The 24,309-nt window shown below is 41.1% G+C and overlaps 2 protein-coding genes and 1 pseudogene across 2 annotated transcripts in view; 2 read left to right on the top strand and 1 right to left on the bottom strand.

The window, feature by feature from the left end:
* LOC138168138 (zinc finger protein 665-like) overlaps positions 1 to 24,309 on the top strand; it is a 552,079-nt pseudogene that overhangs the window by 42,514 nt on the left and 485,256 nt on the right.
* LOC138168139 (zinc finger protein 665-like) overlaps positions 1 to 24,309 on the top strand; it is a 176,365-nt gene that overhangs the window by 40,640 nt on the left and 111,416 nt on the right.
* The window catches only part of LOC138168165 (zinc finger protein 3-like), a 220,635-nt gene that overhangs the window by 186,380 nt on the left and 9,946 nt on the right, over positions 1 to 24,309 (bottom strand). The gene's annotated exons all lie outside the window — the stretch shown is intronic.

Below are 24,309 nucleotides of genomic sequence, written 5' to 3'. Positions count from 1 at the left end.
ACACGAGGCAAGTTCTCAGCAATCTTAGTTCCTGGGGAGACAAGGCTTAGCAAGGCCATAAGATACATTGCCAGTCCCTTCATGAATTCATCCTCTGTCTGTAGAACAGTCTTAGAACCCCTGAACACATTAGCGAAGCCCTCTCCCAGGATTTCTGTAAACATACAACAAGAAAATCCTTCTTCAGGGCTTCTGAACCAACAGAAAGACTCCCAGACCCCTGCAACAACAGCACTGTCCTTCACCAGTGGACAGTATTCATTCTGTCTGCAGGACAGTCTCCAGACCCCTGCAACAACAGCACTGTCCCTCACCAGTGGACAGTATTCACTCTCTGTCTGCAGGACAGTCTCAGGGCTTCTTAGCGAACAGCCAGGTTCCAGGACTTCTTCAACAAAAGGACTGTCTTTCACCAGTGGACAAATCTGGCAAAACAACATCAAAACAGACAGACAAAGTACCAGCAAAACAGCCATGTCTCCTCAGTCCTTGGCAGCTCAGGGGGCAGGTCTCAACAGTCCAGGGCAATTCAAAGCGGCCACCAGCAATTCTCTTAGTCTCTCTCTCTCCACGAGGTGCTGCTTCCAAAAAGATCTTCCACCTCTCTCTTGTCTCTCCAAATCTACGTCACCAGCTCCTCCCAGTTCAGGACTTTCTTTTCACATCAAAAAGTCCATCCCACAGGTGGGATTAACAAGCTCTGGGTTTTAACACATTTTGAAAACCAAGCCAATACAGGGGAATCTTTAATTGCCATTACTATCACAGAGGCAAAGCCTTGAAACAGGCTCATATCTGATAGATTAAGATATAATTATGGTGTGAGTGTGGTTGAATGTACTTATATAAAAAACACAGACATACTTCCAACACAACCAAGAATTGCCCTTTGAATGGACTGCATTTCATTCAAAAGCTGAGTTTTTAACTGGTTTTCACTGTCACAGATCCCTCCTCCCTCCTCTATTGGTTTCTTTCTTTGTATTTCCAACTATATCACCAATTCAATACCCAAAGCAGCTGTTATGAATAAGGAGGTGTATTTGCAGGTTTGAATCACAGTATATAGCAAACTCTCTTCCTCAAAGACGAAACCAAGATATTCATATACCAGAAAGCCAAATCCACCATGGTAATAAAGATGTTGGTATACATTACCAATGCAGAAAGCACCGACATTCCCAAGCCTTCCCTCTGTCAGGCCTCCCCACAAACAAGCTCCCTTAAGCAAAATGCCGCTGTCTCACTCACACCAGCTTCTGTGCCTCCTCTGCCTCCTCTCCCCACTCCACTTCACAATCTCTCTGCTTTGCTTTAGCTCTACCTCTTCCTGCTCTACCCATTTGGCAAGATTCTCCCACCATGGGCTCCATGTCATCACATAGGCCTATTAAGGGGCAGGGATGATCTTCAGATTATATTCAGCCCCAAGATCTCTCATGTCCATTACATAGGCCAATGGAACTTTAGGGGTAACTGATATTAACAGAACTTTACAAAAATATAATAGAGATAACACAAAGTAAACATTTAAAACAGTATCTTAGGGTGGGGGCTTGAGCACAAGCAGCCCATCATTTCCCCAATCAAAGAATGGGACCCAGAATCCCTTGGGGGAAGGGGCAAAGGTCTCTTCTTCTGTAGCTACTTCCTGCTGAAATTAGATGTAGAGGTGTCCCTGTCCTGACAGGTCCCATTCAATGGGTTAGTCCCTTAGCAGGCATACAGAGCTTGGTTGATGCCAGGTCCTGGGGTGATGCATCACAGTTTTGGACAGAAGGTGACATGCAGCCCAAGCAATCAGTCATCTACAAGCAGAGGGCACCAAGCCTGCAGGAGACAGATCTAGCAAACAGATGAAACAAAGGCCAAAAGAATAAGGAGACAATAACCAGCAGCAGGATAGATATAGCATCAGCTGTGCTTCTGGAGTCCACGAACCCATCATCATAGCCTTATTCAGGGTAAATATATGAGTTAAGGGCACAACTTGGCAACCATCTTTTCCCAAATAAAAGTTACAGCACTATCCTTCCCACGTGCTATAATCGCTGCAGCCCTTGGAACATTGTCTGTCCTCCATTCTACCCACACTTCAGCTCCCAATCTTATTCTATGAGTAAAACCAAAATCTTAGTTCCTCTGACAGTTATTTTGGAAGGAGGGTCAGTTTTCACAAGGAGTATTATTTCACAAGGAATAATGATCACTTGAACTATTCTATCATTTCTACAAAACTGCATGGTTTCTTCACCTAAATTCTGTAATACTACAATAATTTCTCCTTGATCATCAGAATCCATCACTCCAGCCAATATAGATTGGCTGCTAAAAACTAATCTAGGTAATATCCACCCAAAATGATTTCTAGGGATTCTCATACACATTCCAGGAGAGATTTTCCTTATCTCTTTTCTTTCTAACTGGAATTCCTCCAAACAACACAAATCATATCCTGCCCAACCAGGTGTTCCTGGATGTGGTGCTGGGATATCTTGCCTCACAGTCCAATACTCAATATTTGTTATCTTATGTACTTATGTACTTGCTGTTTTTTAATTTGCAAAAAGTCATCATTTTGACTAGAAGTGTAGTTTCTCCCAATGACCTCTTATTCAAATTATGTAAAGCAGTGAACAAATTATCTTTCCAGGGTTGATAAGAATTATTAGAACTTAACTTCCTTAAATGTTCTTTCAACAATCCATTCATCCTTTCAATTAATCCTTGTGGATAATATGTAACTTGATATATCCCTTCTATATTGTTTAATATACAACATCTCTTCATTTCATTGCCTTTGAAATGTGACCCATTGACACCTTGAATCGCATGGGAGTTCCATAATACAGACTTATGGTATCCAGAGCTCCTCAGGTATTCCTCTGTGTCACATACCCATAAGGACAAGCCAAATAAGTGTCAACATAAGCACACACATAAATTAGCATCTTTTATCTTGGGAAAGGGGTCCAATACAATCTTTTTGCCAGATTTGGGCTGGGACCCTTCCTCTTGCCATCTCTCCAGCCACCACTGAAGGAGCAATTCATTCACTTTCCAGTATATTGTTAAGCTGATATGCAGTGTCTGTATTTCTTTAATGTAAACTGAGGCATGGCCTATTCTCCCTGCAGGTGTCACAAAGTTGGATACAATATTTAAGGAGGATTTGTAGGGCCGTTCTTACTTCTCTATTGCATCTGATATTAAGTTCCTTTTCTTGGTATATCTTATATAGTTCATTAATTGGAATACCATCTATTCTTCCAAAAATCTGTTCCTGCTCTTAATAAGGTAATAAACAATTTCCTTGTGGATCTATTGTGACTTTGAATCTTCTAGCTATTTGCTCTTCTCTCTTGAGGAAATTTATCTTTTCCCCATTCCCCTAAGTCTCCTAACTGTGAAATCTTATCTAGCACCTCTCAAGGGGATACCCTATTTCCCCAATGAGTAAAGTCAGAGATAGGTGCTTATAAGTGGGGGGAACAGTCTTCACTATTATATTTCTGTGAGAAACTGTTAAGGGAGTGCTCTGATATGCATGCACATCTCCAGTCATTGTGGTTTTCATTACCTCTTATTTTAACTTCCTCATCCAGTCTCTAAGCAAATAACAGGTTCTGTCTCCACTAGGCCACATAAAGTCAGGGGAATACTGTTTATTGCATCCCTCTGCAGCTGAAGCTAACAGATTAATTCCATTGTTACCTCCTTGAATATGATAATCCCTAAAATCTTGTTGTACCAAAGGATTCTGACTCATGAATTTCAAATAATCTATGTTATCTACCCATACTCCTCCAGTCTCTTGGTCACTGATTCTCACCCTCCAAGATACTAATGATTCTCCCATTTTGGGGGTGAATCTCCTTTAAATATCTGTGACCTCTTGCTGAGTAAAACCCTCAGTGACTTTCTCAAGCACTGTGGGCCCCTTGGTTCTCCTGTTTCCTCCTTAGTATTTTATGTGCACCCACACTCTTAGAAACCTCATCTAACTTTGTTTCATTTTCCTCCCACATGTCTTCCTCCCAGGTGTCTGGGTCCCCACCAAACCCAGCCTGTGCAAGGGCTGCATGCACCCTCCTCATGTCAGCTTTTCTCCTCACCTTCTGAGCCAAACTCACAGCAGCCTTCTCCACTGTCACCTGAAACCATCCAACCCACTCTTCTAAAGGGAAGTTCTAACACTAGCATAGAAAGTTTCTCATGCAAATCAGCTAACTCCTTTTTCCTCCAGCAATTTGTCGGTGCTTTTACATATAATACCATAACTTATTAATAAGGCCCATCCTCTTCTACACATCCCTGCCATTTCTTTCCCTGGTTCTATTGGTCTTCCTTGCAAACATTATTCTAAATCTATGGATTCTCCCTTCTGTAATTTCAGTTCCCAGTTTTCACAGACTCCTGTGCTTTTAGCCCATTCTCTCACCAGGGAGGAATAAGGTAAATCCTCCTATCCTGGGATACCCTTTTCCTTCCCTGGAGCCTTCCTGTATCCAAGTAGAGGTTTTATATTTTGTGATCCTGTTCATGATGTATCACCCACAGCAGCTACTATGAATATGCAGCCATATTTCCAGGTTTCAGTCACAAAATATAATACACTCTCTTCCTCAAAGATGAAACCAAGATATTTATTCATATACCAGAAAGTCAAATCCACCATGGTAATAAATAAGTTGGTACACATTACCAATGCAGAGGGCACCAATATCCCCAAGCCTTCCTTCCATCAGGCCTCCCCACAAACAAGTTCCTTTAAGCAAAATGCCCCTCTCTCACTGATGCTAGCTCCTCTGCCTCTCTCTGCCTGCTCTCTCTCCAAGCTCCACCTCACTCTCTGTTCTGCTTCAGCTCTGCCTCTTCCTGCTCTACCCATTCAGCAAGCTCCTCCCACCATGGGCTCCAGGTGATCACATAGGCCTATTAAGGGCCAGGGAAGATCTGCAAATTCCTTTAACATTACACCAACTTGGCCAGAACACAAGATGACACCATATTCTCTGAAGCTTTGAGATTTTACACACAAACTTTTCCACTCCCTTGACCCCATGCTTTCTTTGACTAATCAAATCATACATCAGGAAAAATGTCAGCAGCTAGAACACAAAATACAGTCAATGTTAAAGGCATATAGTCTGCCTTACATAAAACAAATTAGCATGGGCAGTAAGTCTCAAGACACTCAATCTTCTCCTGCTGGTGTGAACTCCCTTTTCATAGGACTTAACATTCAGGGCTAGGTAAAGGACCTTTGGCAGTTGAACAGATATCTTGATATGCATAATGGCTTGGTTCCAGGTCACAGCCAAAGGCTGAGGGTCCTGAAGCCTGTGGTTTGGTGATAGAGAAACTCCTGTCTTTTGAGATCCATAAATGCTGACCCAGGTTTCCCCTAGGTTTGGGCTCCTACGCTTTCTCCATCACTGGCCATTATTTATACATGGCAGGTGAATAAATTTTCTTGTTCTTCTTCAGTTGTTTTAGTCATATCAAACTCCATTACCCCATTTAGGGTTTTCGTGGAAGAGATACTTGAGGGGTTTGCCCTCCTCTTTTTCAGCTCCTTCTTCAGCTGAGGAAACTGTACCTAAATGGGGTAAAGTGACTTACCCAGGGTCACGCAGTAGGTGACTGAGGCCGGATTTGAGTTCAAGATAAGTCTTTCTGACTTCAGGCCAGGTGCTCTATCCACTGTACTACCTAATTGCCCACCATTTCTTGGTGAATAAATACATGCACCCAAAGGGTGAATTTCATAATAGTCATGGGTACAACTCATGCTTTATGACCCTAGTTGATTGTGCCCACCTCCTCTCCCCACCATAATACCACGATGTTCTGAAGGAGCTCAACTGGGTGTCCCAATTCAGCTTCCAGGGTGCCTCCCCTTTGTTCCTCTAGTTTCCCTCACCACCATGATTGTGTGTGTGTGTGTGTGTGTGTGTGTGTGTGTGTGTGAAGAAGAGTGGGAGGAATTTGCCTATGGAACTTGTTTGTGGGGAGGCCTAACAGAAAAAAGGCTTAAGATATCATTGCTCCCTGGATTGATGATGAGTACCTTGCTAAATCTTAACTCCTGGTATCCTAATAGTGATGTTCCAAATAAGAATTTTGGTTTTGCCTTTGAGGAAGAGAGTTTATTATATTTTGCAAATCTACTTTGGAAATGCATATGCATCGCATTGGTGTTACATTTGGTGACAAGGATGAAATCACAAAATATGAAACCTCTGCTTGGAGACAGGAAGGCTCTAGGGAAGGAAATGGGTATCCCAGGATAGGAGGATTTACCTTATTCTTCCCTGGAGAGAGAATGGGCTAAAAGTACAGGATTTTGTGAAAACTGGGAACCAAGGCTACAGAAAGGAGAACCCATAGATCTAGAAAGATGTTTGCAAGAAATACCAATAGAAGCAGAGAAAGAAATGGCAGGGGTATGTAGGAGATGATGGGCATAGTTAACAAGTTATCATATTATATGTAAAAATAGAGACACATTGCTGGAGAAAAGGGTTCAAGTGAAAAAGGATTTAGCTGATTTGCATAAGAAACTTTCTATGTTACAGCATTAGAATTTTCCTTTAGAAGAGCAAGGTAGAAAGTATCAGGTGGTACCAGAAAAGACAGTTGTGAGTTTAGCTCAGAAAAAGAAAAGTTAACAAGAGAAAGGTGCATGCAACTCTTGCATGTCTGGTTCCTGATTGGGACCTAGACACCTTCGAGGAAGACAGGGGAGGAAGATGAAGCAAATTCAGATGAGGAGGTTTCTAGAAATGTGGATACAGGTCCAATAATATAAAGGAAGCAGGAAAACCAGGGAGGCCACGTAGTGTTTAAGGAAGTTGTTGAGGATTTTACTCAACAGGAAGTCACGAAAATATTAAACCACAAAACAGGAGAATCACTGGCATATTAAATGGTGAGAATCCATGACCAAGGGGCTGGAGGAGTATGGATAGATAGCACAGATTGTTTGAAATTCATACGTATGAGTCAGAATCCCTTTATACAACAAGCTTTTAGGGATTATCATATTCAAGGAGGTAACAATGGAACTAATCTGTTAGCTTCAGCTGCAGAGGGATGCAAAAGACAGTATCCCGCTGACTTTATGTGGCCTAGTGGAGACAGAACCTGTTATTTGCTTAGAGACCACATGAGAAAGTTAAAGAAAGAGGTCATGAAAACTGCAATGATGGTGGGAGATGCAGACATGTATCACAGCACTCCCTTGATGGTTCCTCATAGAAATATGATAGTGAAGACGGCTCCTCCTACTTATAAACACATCATTCTCATTCTACTATTTGAGGAAATAGGGCACCCTCTTTCAGAGGAGCTGGACAAGATTTGACAGTTAAGTGACCTAAGGGAATGGGAAAAAGATAAATTTCCTCTTTTTTTTTTTGAGGGGAGAAGTCAAGACAATTGGGGTTAAGTGACTTGCCCAAAGTAACATATCTAGTAAGTGTCAAGTGTCTGAGGCCAGATTTGAACTCAGGTCCTCCTGACTCCAAGGCCAGTGCTCTATTCATTGTGCCACCTAACTTCCCCAATAAATTTCCTTAAGAGAGCATAACAAAGAGCCAATGATTCAAATTCAAAATAGATTAAAAAGAAGAAAATTGTTTACTACTTTATTGAGAGCAGGGATAGATTATGGAAGAATAGATAGTATTCTAACAAATTATATAAAATGTACCAGGAAAAGGGACTTAATATTAGATGGAATAGGGAAGTAAGAACTGCCCATACAGATCCTCCTGAATCATTTTATCCAGATTTGTCACACCTGCAGGGAGAATAGGAAACTGGTCAACCCCCAGATCAGATTAAAGAAGTACACAGATGGGATTACAGACTCCATATCAGTTTAATCATATACTGGAAAAATGGATCAACCACTGTAACTAGGGCATTAATAGATACTGAAGCAGAGATCTCTTTTATATATGAAAACCCTGATAAATTTAAACATGGAACGCCAATGCAGATTCAGAGTGACAGTGGGTAACATTTTAAGGGTAGTGAAATGAAGAGATATTGTATATTAAACAATGTGGAGTGAATGTATCATATTCCATGTTATCCATGGGCATCTGGGTTGATTATTGAATGGTTGAATGGATTATCAAAAGGACACTTAGGGAAGTTAAGTTCTAATAATTCTTATAAACATTGGGAAGATAATTTATTCACTGCTTTATGTAATTTGAATAAGAGACTGTGGGGAGAAACTGAAGCTCTAGCCAGCATGATGACTCCACATCTCCAAATTGGAAAACAGGAAACACAGGATCCCAAATACTGAGTATTGAATTGTAGGGCAAGATACCCCAGAACCATATCCAGGAATACCTGGTTCAACTGGATATAATTTACATTGTTTGGAACCCTAACCATCTTTTTTTTTTTAAAAGCAATCGGGGCTAAGTAACTTGCTCAAGGTTACACGGCCAGGTGTTTCTGGGTGGGTAATAAGTGTCTGAGCCCGGATTCGATCCACATGTCATCCCGACACTGGAGCCAGTGCTTTTACTCACTGTGCTACCTGGCCGCCCCTCTAACCATCTTTTTTTATGGGAAAGTTCACTGAGTTCCAAATGAAGGTAACAGTCATATGGAGCCCATTGTGGAAGGAGCTTGCCCAACCAAAAAAGAGTGGGAGGAATTTGCCTAGGGGAACTTGTTTGTGGGGAGACCTAACAGAAAGAATGCTAATGAACTCTGTGCAACAAAATTTTGACATAATTTTCCATAAGCCCTCACATCTTGGGCAGATCTTGGCCTTGGGCAGATCTACAAACACTGTGTATTGTTCCTGTTCTGTTCCTGGCATTTCTCCTGGACTCGTCAGGCAGCAAACATCATATCAAACATTTCTCAGCCCTTTCTTAAGACACACTGACTCTAAGGTAAATGACCATCTTCCAGATGAAGGATCAGCCTTTTAAGGAGGACTCTGGTGAGAATTTTGTCTGCAATGACTAAGAGGGAGACGGTCACCTCCCAGTTATAAAGAAGCACCATGGATGCCAGAGAACAACTTCCCAAAAGGTACCTGTGCAGGTGAGGGATCGACAAGGAAGCTGATGGAATTCATTGTAAGCAGCCTGTTACCTGGTCCTCCAAATGGCAGGACTATTGGGATATTAAACATATCCTTTTGACTTCTTATACATTGAAGAATGATTCTTGGAATAAATCCTGCTGGTAGATTCCTTTGTCTATTAGAAAATAGACTTATTAGAGGATATTGGATACAATGGTGTTTCCCCAGTTGTTCAATTTCACTCTAGGTTATGATCTAGGTTATGCACCCCTTCATTGAAGGTCAGAAATGTTCTAATAGCCACAGTTGTGAAAGTGACCCCATCCTTTTCAATATTTCCTATTGGGTTCTCTAACATTCAGGTCATCTATGTTCTTTTTTTCTCTCCTGTGCCCATTTTGACCTCATCATGGTGTGTGGTATTGGTTTGAAACTCATATCTGCTAAGCCTCTTTCCAGGTTTTGCTGCAGTTTTTATCAAATAAAAAGTTGTTCTTCATGCAACTAATGTTCTTGGGTTCATAGAATCCTTTGTAGAGTTGAGCTCGTTCTCATCTGTCCTCTTCTTGTCTGTTCCACCATTCTGCTTTTTCTTTTCTCATCAGTGTTAAGTAGTTTGATGGGGGATAATTTATAACAAATTGTGGAATGGGGGAAATCATAGAAGGTAAAAAACCAGTTTGGATCATCAGCAGTTAAAAAGCTTTTGCAGAAGCAAATTCATTTCAATCAACCTAACTTCTCTCTAGCCTATCCTGTGAGAAAGTAATTGATCACTTTCAGATCTGGGAAGAGACACTGACCCAGAATTAAGAATTTGATAACTTTCTTACCCTGGCCATTTGTTTAATTTTCAATTTCATATTTCTGTGACCATACCTGTTGCTTTCTTTTATTCTTGGAGTCCCTCTCCTCAGAGTCCTTACCTCCAAATGACTTCCATTTCCTTCTTATGCTGCTCAAGCCATTCTCCTGTCTTCCTCCTCCTCTTCCCACAATGGTCTCTGACAGAAGTCACTGTCACAAATATTGAACATGGACTACCCCAAACTTGTGATGGTTTGAGAAGCCCTCCCTATGTGCCCAACAAAGTGCATGGGTCTTTCTTTGACTGTGACTCATGGTTCCTGGCTGAGCCAGACTGTGTTTGATGTTTCAGCATCTGTTGACATTCATGGATGTGACTTGGGATGTTACATTGGAAGAATGGAGATACTTGAACTCTGTATGGGGACACTTTCCTCCCTTCACTAGGGTGATTCTACAAAGGCACTGTGTCTACTGGTTTTGATGAACCTCTGTTTCTTTTCTCTTTTAAAATATTTGTTAGAAGAGAAGGCTTGCTGGCTTACTTGGCAAAGGAGGTAGGCTAAAATTCATGTCATGTAATGACAAAAACCATCATTATGCAGAACGAAAATTATCACTCACATTTATGGCCCTTGAAGGCTGACAAAGAGCTTTAGATACATTATCTCAGGATCCTCACAACTATCCTGCAAAGGAGGGGCTGTTACTCTACAGGTGGGGAAACTGAGGCTCAGGGCAATTATGTGCCCAGTCGCACAGCTGATGTCCAGAGCAGGATTAGGATGCAAGTCCTCATGGCTTCCAAGTATGACACTAAATGAACTACACCATAATGTTACAGTCCAGTAAAAAAAAACACACACACACATTTACCCTATGATATTGCTGTGAAACAATAATATTTTAGCCAGCATTTATATGGCATCTTAAAGTTTGCAGAGTGATTTACAAATATGAGCTCATCTGATTCTCAAAACAACCCTGGGAGGGAGGGGCTGTTATGGTCCTCATTTACAGATGAGAAAATTGAGGCAGAAGGAGGTTCAGTGCCTTGTCTAGGGTCACCCAGATACTGAATGTCTTATGCAGTATTTGGACGTGGGTCTTCCTGAGTCCAGACCCAGCACTATGTCTCGTGTCTCCCATCTGTCTTTTTTTATGGGAAAGTTCACTGACTTCCAAATGGAGGTAACAGTAACAAAAGCCCTAGCTAGGGGCACCCTGTCAGTTTCCAAATGGGTACTGGAGGTCTTCCACCTGAAGGCAGAGGGAGGGTTTTAGGAGGCTGGAGGGGAGGAGAGGCAGTTGGATGTCCAGTTGGAAGGAATAGGAAAGTCTGAGGGAAGGGTCTTGTGGGAGTGAGGTGGCTGTAGTCTGAAAAATGTGGGTTGCTATGAGGCAAGGCTAACAGAGGAAGGAGGTAGTGAGAGAGAGGTGGAACAAGAGATAAATGTCCCCTCCCTTCATTCTTTCTGTTTTCCCTTCAAGCCCATGGAGAGGAACATGGAATGTGGACAGCATTTGGGGGCTAAGTATCCTAGCACAATAAGAAAGGTCTCCACTCAGCTTCCTACCCCACCCATCAGCAGAAGGGGACACTGAGTCATGAACCTAAGTGAAGGAAGACATCCTAGGCAAAGATGGATGTGGGAGGGACAGGAGCAAAGGAGAAGTTTCTAGTCACACTTGATAACTCCTATCTCATCAAATCAAAAGCATTTTTTAAGCGATTCTTATGGCCAAACACTAGGTGGACAAAATGTCAGGATACCAACATGAGGGAAAAACCAATCTCTGATCTCCCAGATTGAAAAGGTGAAGACAATAAATAAGAGGGAGCTGAAAGGGGGGAGGGGCATTGCATTTCCAGCCCTAACTTGACCTTTTCTCATACTTTCTTCACAGCAACCCTCTGAGGACAGGGCTGCACATCTCACTATTCCCATTTTACAGGTGAGGAAATTGGGACTCACAAAGGTTGTTACTTGCCAAGGATTAGGACTGGAACTCAGGCCTTCTAGCTCAACACCTAAAACTGTGGGGTCCTATTCCAAGCTGCTTCTTTAAACTCTAAAGACCATCTGAGAGGGAAAAATGCTACACCAGGGCTCAAAAAGAACTGAGTTTCATTTCTACCTCCCAAACTTCCTGAATGTGTGACCATTGTGTCAATAAGCCTCAGTTTCTCTTTTGTAAAATGGGGCCAGCAGTCCCTGTAGTACTTCCTTTTCAAGGCTGTTGTGATCCCCAAAGGAGGTTATGTGGGTAAAATGCTTTGAGAACCTTAAAACACCACAGAAATGGGGGCAGCCAGGTAGCACAGCGAGTAAGAGCACTGGCTCCAGTGTTGAGAAGACCTGGAGATCGAATCCCGGACTCAGACACTTGAGCAAGTTACTTAACCCCAATTGCTTAAAAAAAAAAAAAAAACAACAACACCACAGAAATGGAAACTCTTCTGACCACCTGTGTGTTTCCAGCATGGTACCTATAAACACAGAAATAAGCCAGGAGAAACAAATACAAGGTAGATGAGTGACTAATGCCTTTAGGACAGAAGAAATTGTTTTTGAGGTGACTTTCCTCATCTAAGCCATGTATGAATCAGGAGCAAATGTTGATCTATTGTACAAGATGCTGGCTTTATTTTCTGCTAGACTACTTTCCAGTGTTTTCAGCACTTTGTAGAGGTTAGTATGTCCTGGCCCCATAGTAGAGGTCTGTAGATTGAACACATGGTTATTCCACTCATCTTCTTTTGTTTACTACATGCCTGAACTCTTCCATTTCTCAAGATCTTTATTTTTAAGTAGGACAAAGAGTCTGGATGACTATAGCTTTCTGTAAGTTTCAGATATGCTCCCGCTAGGCATCCTTACTAGAACATTGGAAGAGGCTGTGGAAAGAAACAAATGAGTGTACTTGTAACGAGAACATATATTTAGAGTTAGAAAGGATTATGTTAGGCACATAGGCCAATCTCATTTTAGAGATGAGTAAGGTGAGGCTCAGAGAGGTTATTCCTTGTCCAGAGTGACAGAGCTAGAGAGTACTTGAGTCAGGATTTAAACCCAAATCTTCCTGATTCCAAATCCAGAGCTCTGTGCTTTAGAACTATTGTTTTCATCAACACAGTTCAGAACGTCAATTTGAATTAACAGAAAAGTGTCTCAACTGTCCAGAGGTTTAAGCATACTGACTTAGGACTCAGGAAAAAAAAAGTCATTGAAAAAGTGAGCATTTCCATAGTGATTTAAAGACTTGTAAGGAGTTTGACAAGTAGTGTCTCATGTGTAGGTCACATCAATCCTGGGAGGTAGATGCTATTATTATCTCCATTTTATGGAGGGGAAAACTCAGGCAAGAATAGTTTAAGTGACTTGCTGAGTGTCATTCAGCTAATAAATTTCAGAGAACTGAGGACTTGTGGCTGCAAACACAGCACTCTATCCCCTGTGTTACCTAACTGCTTAAAGCAGTAGAGAAACAGATGTTCAACAGATATAAAAATATTTACATGAAGAATATAGTACCAATTAATTTGAGAATTGCTGAAGAAGGTACAGTATATGAATGTCATGAAATAATGAGGAGTACTGAAAAACATCACAATTTTCAAGAAAAATCCATTTCATTTAAGGACTTTATGTACAGCATAAAATCTGGAATGTCTAAAGAGGTCTTATATTGGGAGATCTAATGAAGTCTGTGCTACATCAAGACGCCTTCTCTTATCAATCAGATCCAAACGTTTTTTCTCTAACTCTAGGTGAAAAAAGCCCTTTCCACAATTATTGCTTTTATACATCTTCATTCCAATATCAATATTCTGTTATCTAGTGATCTTGCTCTTTGAGAGAAAGCATGTTCCCTTTGAGAACACTGCTCAGTCTTCTCTCCAATATGAATCCTCTTGTGTAAAGTAAGAGAAGAACTCTGGCTAAAGGCCTTTCAACAGGGAGTCCATATAGAGATTCTCAAAACGACTTTACTGCTGAACTAGTTCTCTAGTCCATTTGAATGCCTTTCTTTATTCATGAGTGATAAGATTCCTGTCTAGAATGAATTCTCTCATGGGAAATAAGGGATGAATTGCCTGAAGGGCTTTACAATATTATATTCCCAAAGTTTCTTTCCAGTGTGGATTATCTTATGTCCAATAACAGTGATAAGTAAAAACTCTGCCACATTCATAAAGTTTATCTGTGTTGTGTATTCTTTGATGTTTAGCAAGGTAGGAGCTCTGTCTGAAAGACTTTCCACATTGATTACATTCGTAAGGCTTCTCTACACTGGATTCGCTGGTGTTCAGCAAGATTGGAATTAAATCAGAAAACTTCACACTGATTATGTTCATAAGTTTTCTCTTTTTCTGAATGGATTCTGTTATCAATGGAAACAACATTGGAATTCCATTGGAAAGCCTTTCTGCACTCATTACATTCATAAGGTTTCATTCCAGTATGAACTCTCTGAGGTTTGCAAATTACTTGTTCTGTTGCAAAGTTTTTCCATGTTGATTGCATTTACAAGATTTCTTTCCAGTGTGAATTCTCTCATATAGAATAAGGTAAAAGTGTTTACCAAATGCTTTACCAAATTTCTGACACTGATGAGATTTTCTCCTTTGAATTCCTTGATGTCAAGGAAGATTAGAGAATCATTCATAATGATTCTCTCTAGTGTGGATTTGCTGATGTTTATCAAGAGTAGAGCTGCATCAAGAGTGAAAGGAACTGAGTTTTTATTTAAGTAGATGTTAAAAATTGTTCTTACATGTAATTGGGTAAAGTAAAATTTGAAAAAAGAAAGGAGTTTCATCTGAAGGCCCTTTGTACACTCATTATTTCAAAAGGTTTCTCTCCAGTGGGAATTTTCCAATGACCAATAAGGATTGGTCTATAACAGAAATTTTTCCCACATAGCTTCTCTCTAGTATGAATCTTTTTATGCCTAACAAGATCTGAGTTCCAATGACAAATGTTTCCACACTGATTGCATGTATGCATTTTCATCTCACTATTGAAATCTAGAATGGGAAGGAAGAGAAGATAATGCAGTTGTACCTTCATTACATTCATAATGTTTCTTTTGAGAGCAAATTTTCTGATGGTTAATAATCAGAGTTCATGCTGAAGGGCTTTCTTCCTTCATTACATATACTTTTATAAATTTGAATTTCAGTTGGTTTTGCTGGGACTGAATAACATCTACCTGTGCAATAAAGCATTTTCTAAATTTACTGGAAACAGTTATTCCTTGAGGTCATGTTCTTGCACTGATTTAAAACTGAATATTGTGTCAATTTCTTTCCAACTTTATCAAATTTCAGGGATTCTTTGGATTTTTATCTACCTTGCTACCAGAGACAGATATTTCTCACAAACTGAAGTCAGAAGGGCCATCACTCATGAATCTAAGGTAGCAGGATTCTTTCACAGAAATGCTCAGTTTTCAGTAGTCTAATTCACTTCAGATATAGTCCCTGCATCTGAAGAAACAAACAAACAAATATAAATGAACACACACAAATGTATATCCTCCATCCTCTGGTAGCAGGAAGGAAACTGATTTTTTTCCCTTTCATTTCACTAGTCACAAAGAAGAATTTTCAAACCTAAAGAGGCGGAATCAATCATTTGAAAAAGTCAAGAGCTCACATCAGAAGGATGATTTAATTTATAAAGTTTCATGTATAATAACACTGGATCTTCACAACAGATCTATGACACAGTCAGGGCAGGATTCTCATGATATTTTACAATTCAGGCTATCAGCTCAGGATGGCAGAGTGAGAGATCCAAGATCATTCAAACAAAGGAACAAAGAGAGAAATCCTTACCTTCCTTGCAGCAATCACCAGACCCCATAGAACATCTCTGGGGTCATCATGACCTTCATATCCTGGCTTCACACCTCATTCCACTGAGTACAGAATGGCTGAGTGACCTGAACCAAATATTTGCAGCTGGAACCAGGACTTAAAGCCTGTGAGTAGGGTAGGGGAGCTCCTTACACAGTACAAGAGGGCTTTTCTCCATTGAACTTTCAATAATTTCTTCAAATACCTATTTCATTATACCTTTTATTTTGTCAGTCAGGTAATTTTCCTGCTTTTCTGTACTAATAAGCTCTGGTGCATTATCACATGGTACTTTTAAAATTTCTTCTGATAAGATGAGAAATGGGTTTACTCTTTTGAACTGTCATGTAATAATATACACCAATAATTTTCAGTGCGGTATTCAATTTTTTCTCTTATTCTATCAAGACCAATTGATATTTTGTCATTTGCTGGACATATACACAATGTTCATATGATTTGTCTATCTATGAAATCACTATATATAATAATTTCCCTGAACCTTTTTAATATTATTTTCTTCGTTTGACAGATCTGAGACCACAACATGACTAGCAGCCACTTTTTTATCTTCCTGAGATAGAATAGATTGTTTTGAGCAATTACTTCTTTAGGATACCTTTTACCCATGTATTTTTTTAATGCTTTATTAACTTCTGATTTACATCCTTCGTTTCTGCCAGATTTTGAGTTACAAATTTTCTCCCTGATTTTCCCCTACCCACCGCCCCAAAATAGCAGTCCCACAGGATATCCCCTTCTCCAATCTGCTCTCTCCCATATCCCTTTCTACTTCTCCAGTGGAACTCTATGCCTCAGTACCTGTACATCTTATTTCCCAATTACATGTAAGATGGTAATAATAATAGTATACATATATATATATATATACACACACACATATATTTAAATATTTGATTTTAAAACTTTCAATTCCAGATTCATTCCCTTCCTTCCTTGTCACCCACCCTTACTGGGAAGATGCACAGTTCAGTATAGGTTGTACATGTGTGGCTAATGCAAAACAATAACATAGTAGATATTTTGTAAAAGACTAACTATATTTCCCTCCCTCCTATCCCACCTCCCACTTGTTCTATTCTCTACTTTGATCCGGTCTATTTTCAAAAGTGAGTGCTTCCAACTTCCCTCCCCCCCAGCCTACCCTCCCTTCTATCATCCCCCCTCTCATTCCCTTCCCCCCCTATTCTCCTGGAGGGTAAGATACCCTATTTAGTTTGTATTTCACTCCCTCCTCAAGCCAAATTCAATGGGAATAAGGTTGACCCATTCCCTTTTGCCTTTCTATTCTTCCCCTCCATTGTAACCATTTTCCCTTGCCTCTTCTGTATGAGATAGTTACTCCAATCTCTCTCTCCCCATCTCCTCTCATTATATTCCTCTCACCTCTTAATTTCACCTTTTAAGTATCATTCCTTCCTGTTAAATTGGTCCTGTGCCCTCTATCTATGCATACCTGTAAACATATACACACACATTCACATATGTATTCATATGCCCATATACCCTCATATATAGACAAATATATGTGTATATATATATTTCTAATCCCTTCAACTACTGAGAAAAGTTTCATAAATTACAATTATCATTTTTCCATGTAGGAATGTTAATAGTTCAACTTTGATAAGTTCCTTATGATTTCTTTTCCCTGTTTACCTTCTCATGCTTCTCTTGCTTCTTGTATCTGAATGTCAAATTTTCTATTCAACTCTGTTTTTTTTCAGCAAGAATGCTTGAAAGTCCTCTATTCCACTGAATGACCATATTTTCCCCTGAAACATGATACTCAGTTTTGCTGGGTAGGTGACTCTTGGTCCTAATCCCAGCTCCTTTGCCCTCCAGAATATCGTATTCCAAGCCCTTCGATCCCTCAGTGTAGAAGCTGCCAGATCCTGGGTTATCCTGATTGTGTTTCCACAATATTCAAATTGTTTCTTCCTTGCTGCTTGTAATATTCTCTCCTTAATCTGGGAATTCCGGAAACTGGCTATAATATTCCTAGAAGTTTTCTTTTTGGGATCTTTTTCAGGAGGTGATCGGTGGATTCTTTCAACCTCTATTTTGCCCTCTGGTACTAAAACATCAGGGCAGTTTTCTTTGAGAACTTCCTGGAGGATGATTTCTAAGTTCTTACTTTGGTTATGGCTTTCAGGCAGTCCAATAATTTTTAAATTATCTCTCCTGGATCTAATTTCCAGGTCAGTGGTTTTTCCCATGAGATATTTCACATTGCCTTCTATTCTTTCGTTTGTTTGGATGTGTTTAACAGCATCTTGATTTCTCATAAAGTCATTAGCTTCCATTTGCTCCAGTCTAATTCTGAAGCAATGATTTTCCTCATTGAGTTTTTGAGATTCTTTTTCCATCTGGCAAATTCAGCTTTTTAAGGCATTCTTCTCCTCATTGCCTTTTTGGGCCTCCTTTGCCATTTGAGTCAGTCTGCTTTTTAAGGTATTATTTTCCTCAGTCAGGCTGTTGACTCATTTCATAATTTTCTTGCATTGTTCTCATTTCTCTTCCCAATTTTTTCTTCCACTTCTCTTATTTAGTTTTCAAAATCTTTCTTAAGGTCCTCTATGGCCTGTAACCAGCTTGTATTTTCCTTTGAAGCTTTTGGTGCAGGAGTTCTGACTTCACTGTTTTCCTCCTGTTCCATGCTTTGCTCCTTTTTGTCCCCAAAATAGGAGTGTATTGTTGGAATCTTCTGTCTGCTTTGTTTCCTTTGCCTGCTCATTTTGCCACTCAATTACTTGATTTTTGCCACAGTAGGACTCTGCCCCCAGACAGGGGAGCTTTCGTCCCAAACGCTGGGGTTTTCTCAACTGTGGGAGGTATTAGATGGGTGCCCTCTCTGAGGTCTCCACACGGTCTGGCAAGCTGGACACACACCCCAGAACGTCCACCCTAGACTGAAATCCAGATCCAAGCAGGTTAAAGCAAGAGTGATTACTCCTCAGACTGGTGCTTGGTCCCCCTACACTCTGCAGGCCAAGAGCTGAAGCTGCCATGTGGTGCTGGCTGGCTGTGCCGGGGTCTCAGTAGCTTTTTGCCCTGGGAGTAAAAGCCACACTCTCCCACTTACTGGTCCCAAAGTCCAGACTGCACTGACCTCTCACTTTGTCCTTTGTGTCTATGTGTTGATAAATCTAGAAACGGCCACAGCTGCTGCTGATCTGGAGTCCCTCTGGCCAGTGGCTGGTCAGGCCCGCCCTGGTGTAAGGGTTATGGGATTTAAAGATCTTCCATGCCCCATTGGACGTGCTGACGTAGCAGGAAGGGGCGGAGAAAGAGAAAGTGAAAGCCAGAGAAAGCGAAAGCCAAGCTAGTGTTCCTGCAGTGGCTGGTGGTGGTGGCCACGGCGGCGGCAGCAGCAGAGGCAGCGGCAGCGTGAAGCCCTTTTTGAGTTAGGACTGCTAAGGATTTTCTGCTAAGGACTCCTGCTGAGGACTGCCAGGGGCCGGAGCTGCTGGGAGCGTGCTTCCAGGACGCTGGGTGGTTGCCGTGCGTGGGGAGAGGAGGACCTTTGCCTGAGGTAGCCTGTTCTGTTTTAAAGGCTTGAAAATGTGGGTGCTTTCTACTTTATCTACCTGTGCCAATGTCATAACTACTCTGATGGCTTTCACTTTCTGGTTTTGGGACTCAGTCTTTTGGTATCTTAATAAATTTTCTAGTTTATTTCCCCATATGGCAAGCATGACATATTTTGTGATGGATAATTATATCAGCATATTTGTAATCTCTATAGGCATTGTGAATATGGCATTGCTGATACACCTGGGACTAAAGCCTTGGCGTGGGGCTGGGCTCAGCTCCCAGAGCACTGTGCTGGATTCCTGCCGGACTGCCAGGCTGTCCTCAGCAGGTTAGCTTCTCTGTGTCATTTTGTGGGTTCTGCAGGTCCAAAGTTTGTTTAGAGTCCCCTTTTTACATGGATTGGGGAGGGTGGAAGCCAGAGCTGCTGGAACGTCATGCTTCTACTCTGCCATCTTGGCCTACCCATGTATTTTTAAAAAAATGTATCTTCAGTGACTCCAAAGTATCATGATCAATATATATATCACACTATACAATGATGTTGGTGTTTATGCAGTAATTATGTCAAACTCTATCCACTTCTGACCAAATGAAACAAATTCTGTCAGTTTCTCAATCTGACATCAAATTGTTTTCAAACTTCCAGAGAGCTAGGACATACAATTGCAAATTAATTCCCAGTGGATGGCCAAAGCTATGCACAAATCTTCATTGCTTTTCTGTATACTGCATCAAAGTAGTCACTGCATTCCAAGGGTACTTTATACTCTCATGTCACCAGGGCTGTAGTTGCCACATCAATATGCTATGTTTGTAATTCTTTCATTGCACAAAGCAGACTCTTTGAAAAACATTATTGGTAGTCATATGCCTTAAACCATCATGAAACCATCATGGGCCTCCCCCACCCCCTACATTCTTCAAAAACAGTTTTTACATTACCTTTCATTGAAGTGGCAAGGCTACTTTCTGATTTGAACTTATTTTCTATTTGTTACTATTCTTTGATGTGGGAGATTTTCAAGGGAACTGTTTGGTAACACAAGTCAGTCCTTTCCTTAGTTTCTGTGAGTGTAACCAGTGTTTCTGTCGTAGAAAGAAGGAAACAATGTCTGATGAATTGTTCCCTTCCAAAGGTGGTTGTATTCTGTCAACCAAGTAAAGCCCACCCATCAAAATGCAGGGAAGCCCAAGCTAGGTTGAAACAAGAAAAGTTTTATTAGGAAGAAAATCAGAGCCTAATGCCATACAAAAACTCAATAGCCCAGGAGAGGCAGGGAGATTTGTGCATGAAAAATGCAGGAGAAGTTCAGGGGGGTGTTGGGGAAAAGGATTGATAATCTTTCCCAGGATCAGGTGAACATAGAAGCAGTATGTTTAGCGGAACAGTTGACTACAAGGCTGGTTTGAGGTAGTTTGGAGGGAGTGTGTTTGTACAACTCAATGTGGTCAGCCAGTGAACATCAGAAAAGGCATCTGGAAGTGAGAAGACTATGGCTCATTACTGGCTCCTTCCATCAAACACACTTACTCTGTGCCTGGTAAGGTAAGTCATGGAAAATTGACATATTGATCTCTGGGGAACTTCTCAGCAGGCAAGTTCAAACTCAGTTCCACCCTGCTTGGTTGGCCTCCTTCATCCAGGTGTGGGAGAATTAAGTGGAAGGGAGGGCCGAAGGGCCAAAGTTCATTTTACCCAGCCTGAGTTATGTCTGTGTTCAGGGCTGCTACCCCTGCCCTAATAATGCAGAGATGTCTCCAAGGAGACACTCCTTCCTTTGAGGTTGGGGATCTGATCTCTCATATACCCCAATGCCAGATTGAATCAGATTTAGGACTCCCAAGAGAGATCGCAGTTACTCTTCTGTGCCTGCTCCCTCCCCACTTACTCAGGCCCTTTTCTGCCTAACAAAATAAAGAATTAGAATCATTCACATTTATACTCCACATTAAAACTTCTCAATCACCTTTCAACAAAACACTATCACCTCACATCTGGACTATTACAATAGCTGCTGGGGGAATAGGGTCTGCCTGCCTCAAGTCTCTCCCTATTGCAGTTCAGGCTGAAAGTCATTTTTCTGAAGTGCAGGTCTGACCATGTCATCTCCCTCTACTCCACAAACTCCAGTGACTCCTTACTGTTTCCAAGAAGCAAGTACAAAATTCTCTGCTTGGAATTCAAAGCTTGGCATAACTTAGCTCACTCCTACCTTTCCAGTGTTGTTACACCTTTCTCCCCCACATATCTTCTTTGATCCAATGACACTGGTCCTCTGAATGTTTCATTGACAAGACCCTCCATCTTTCAGTTCCAAGCATTTTCTCTGGCTATCCCCCATTCCTGAAACACTCTCCAACCTCTGCTGTGACCACTGACCTTCAGCTCCCTTTAAGTCCCAGCTAAAATCTTGCCTTTGGCAGCAAGTCTCCTCCAAGCCCTCTTTTTAAAATTTTATTTTTTATTTTTAAGCAATCAGGGTTAAGTAACTTGCTCAAGGTTACACGGCCAGTTATTTCTGGGTGTGGTGCTGAGTATCTGAGCCCGGATTTGATCCAGGTCATCCCAACACTGGAGCCGGTGCTCTTACTCGCTGAGCCACCTGGCCGCCCCTAAGCAATTGGGGTTAAGTAACTTGCTCAAGGTTACACGGCCAGGTGTTTCTGGGTGGGTGCTAAGTGTCTGAGCCCAGGATTCGATCTCCAAGTCATCCTGACACTGGAGCTGGTGCTCTTACTCGCTGTGCTACCTGGCCAACCCCCCTCCAAGCCCTCTTAATCCCAGGGTCTTAACTTGGCTAATTATGCTCCATCTATCCTGTATATAGCCTACTGTGTACATATTTGTAGATTATCTCCCATTAATTAATTAAAAAAAAAAAGTAAGCTCCCAGTGGGCAGGGACTGTTATTTGCCAGCTTTTGTATTTCCAGTTCTTAGCATAGGTTCCTGACACATTGTGGATGTTCTGGTGTTCAGTCCTGTCTGACACTTCCAAGGGACATTTGCCAGGGGCAATATGAGCAACTGCTATGAATATGTGTGTATATATATATTTGAGGATCAAATCACAAGGAATAATACATTCTTCACTCAAAACTAAACCAGCATAGCATTTATTAGGACAAGACAAAACATCATTATAGAAATATAGAAAAACAAAGCTCAACAGAAATATTTACACACATCATCAGTCCCAGGAGCACTGACATCCAAATTCTTATTCATGACCGGGAGGCTCCTTGGTAATCGCTACTTAAGAGTCCCTAATACAAGAAATCAAAAAGTAAACATCCTTGCCTTAAATGACACCCCCAAGGCAAAAACCCCTCATGAGAAAGCCCCCCACCTTCAAGGCAATATCAACCTTTCTATTATATACAGACTCTGCACCTGGTTGGCTTACTGCTAAGAGGTGTGAAATCCCACTTGACTCAGTGGTCATTGGCTCTGTGTGACTCAGGATGGGATGTGCCACAGTTGTGACCTGGGCCAAAGTTCAAAGGAGCAGGACATCCATGACTGATACAGTAAAATACATGTGTACCTTTAGATCTGGGAACACAGCCCCGGTTACAAGGAGGAAAAGGAAAAACATGCAGTCACAGGCATATTAATGCATGGGAAGATCTCTTCCGTTAACTCTTCATGTCTTATTTGGCATCTTGTTTGATGACCTTGCTGACCTACACTGGCATATGGAAACATCTGATTAACTAGTCTCACTTCGTCCACAGACAGTAGTTACATTCATATGATAATCATTTGTCTTTGATCATTTCCCCATTTCCTGTTTTTAAAAAGGCCCACTAGCTTAAAACAATATCAACAGATCTCAAATAAAAGAGTACATTTTACAACATACACTGCAATTGGTTGAAGAAAAGGGGTTTCCTCTGTAGTATTAAGAAATGTAGGCAAATCTCCCCTGGGTAAGATCTGGGACTCTCTGTCTCTGTGTCTCTCTCTCTTTCTGTCTCCCTCTCTTTATCTCACTTGAGCTACTCATGTCTTAGCCAACTGACTTTCCTATGAGACTACTGAGGAGGGATGGCAAACAAAGAGGATTTCAGTGAAAAAACATTACATGTATAGGGTTTTATGCACATGATAAAATCTGGGGATGTTTAACGAGGTCTCTTTTTTTGAGTCTGTGCTGCACCAAGAGGGCTTGACTTGGTAATTACATCCCTAACTTTTATATCCAGCACAATTTCACCAAAGTACAGTGAAGTAGGAACTCTGGGGGAAGCCCTGCCCACATCCATTGCCTTTATCCACCTTCATTCCAGTACAAATAAGGTTGTCTACTGACCACCCTCCTCCAGAGAAAAGCAAGACTTCTCTCCATAGCGAAGCCTCTGATAGTAAGAGATGATCCTTAGCTGAGCCTTCCCACACTGAGGCCACAGGGACCTGCTCCTCAGAATGGTTTCTCTAATCCCGAACAAGCTCTGAACTCCATGTAAATGCCTTTCCTTCTTCATGACAACAATCAGATTTCTATCTAATATGAATTATAAGATGGAAAATAAGATGATTATTACCTGAAGGCATCAGTACCTTGATTATATTCATAAATTGTCTCAAATATGGAACCTTTTTTATGCTGAGTGGCAATTTAAAAACTCTGTCAAGTTCATCAAATTCATGAGGTTTATCTCCAGTGTGGAATCTGACATTTAGCAAAATTGGAGCTCAGTGTGAAATCATTCCACATTGATTAGAATCATAAGGTTTCTCTCCAGTATGGATTCTCTGATGTTTTGCAAGACTGGAGTTCTGTGTGAAAGTCCTTCCACACTGATTGCATTCAAAAGGCTTCTCTCCAGTGTGGATTCTTTGATGTTCAGCAAGATATTGCCTCATTATGAAAGCCTTTCCACAGTGATTACATTCAAAAGGTTTCTCTCCAGTGTGGATTTTCTGATGTTTACCCAGACTAGCGCTCTGTGTGAATGCCTTTCCACACTGATTACATTCAAAAGGCTTCTCTCCAGTGTGGATTCTC

This window comes from Petaurus breviceps, unplaced genomic scaffold, assembly GCF_028583685.1.
Source record: "Petaurus breviceps papuanus isolate PSGF00001 unplaced genomic scaffold, PetGlider_PUasm1.0 355, whole genome shotgun sequence".
In the NCBI taxonomy this organism is placed as follows: domain Eukaryota; kingdom Metazoa; phylum Chordata; class Mammalia; order Diprotodontia; family Petauridae; genus Petaurus; species Petaurus breviceps.
This window is presented reverse-complemented; position numbering and strand designations above follow the sequence as displayed.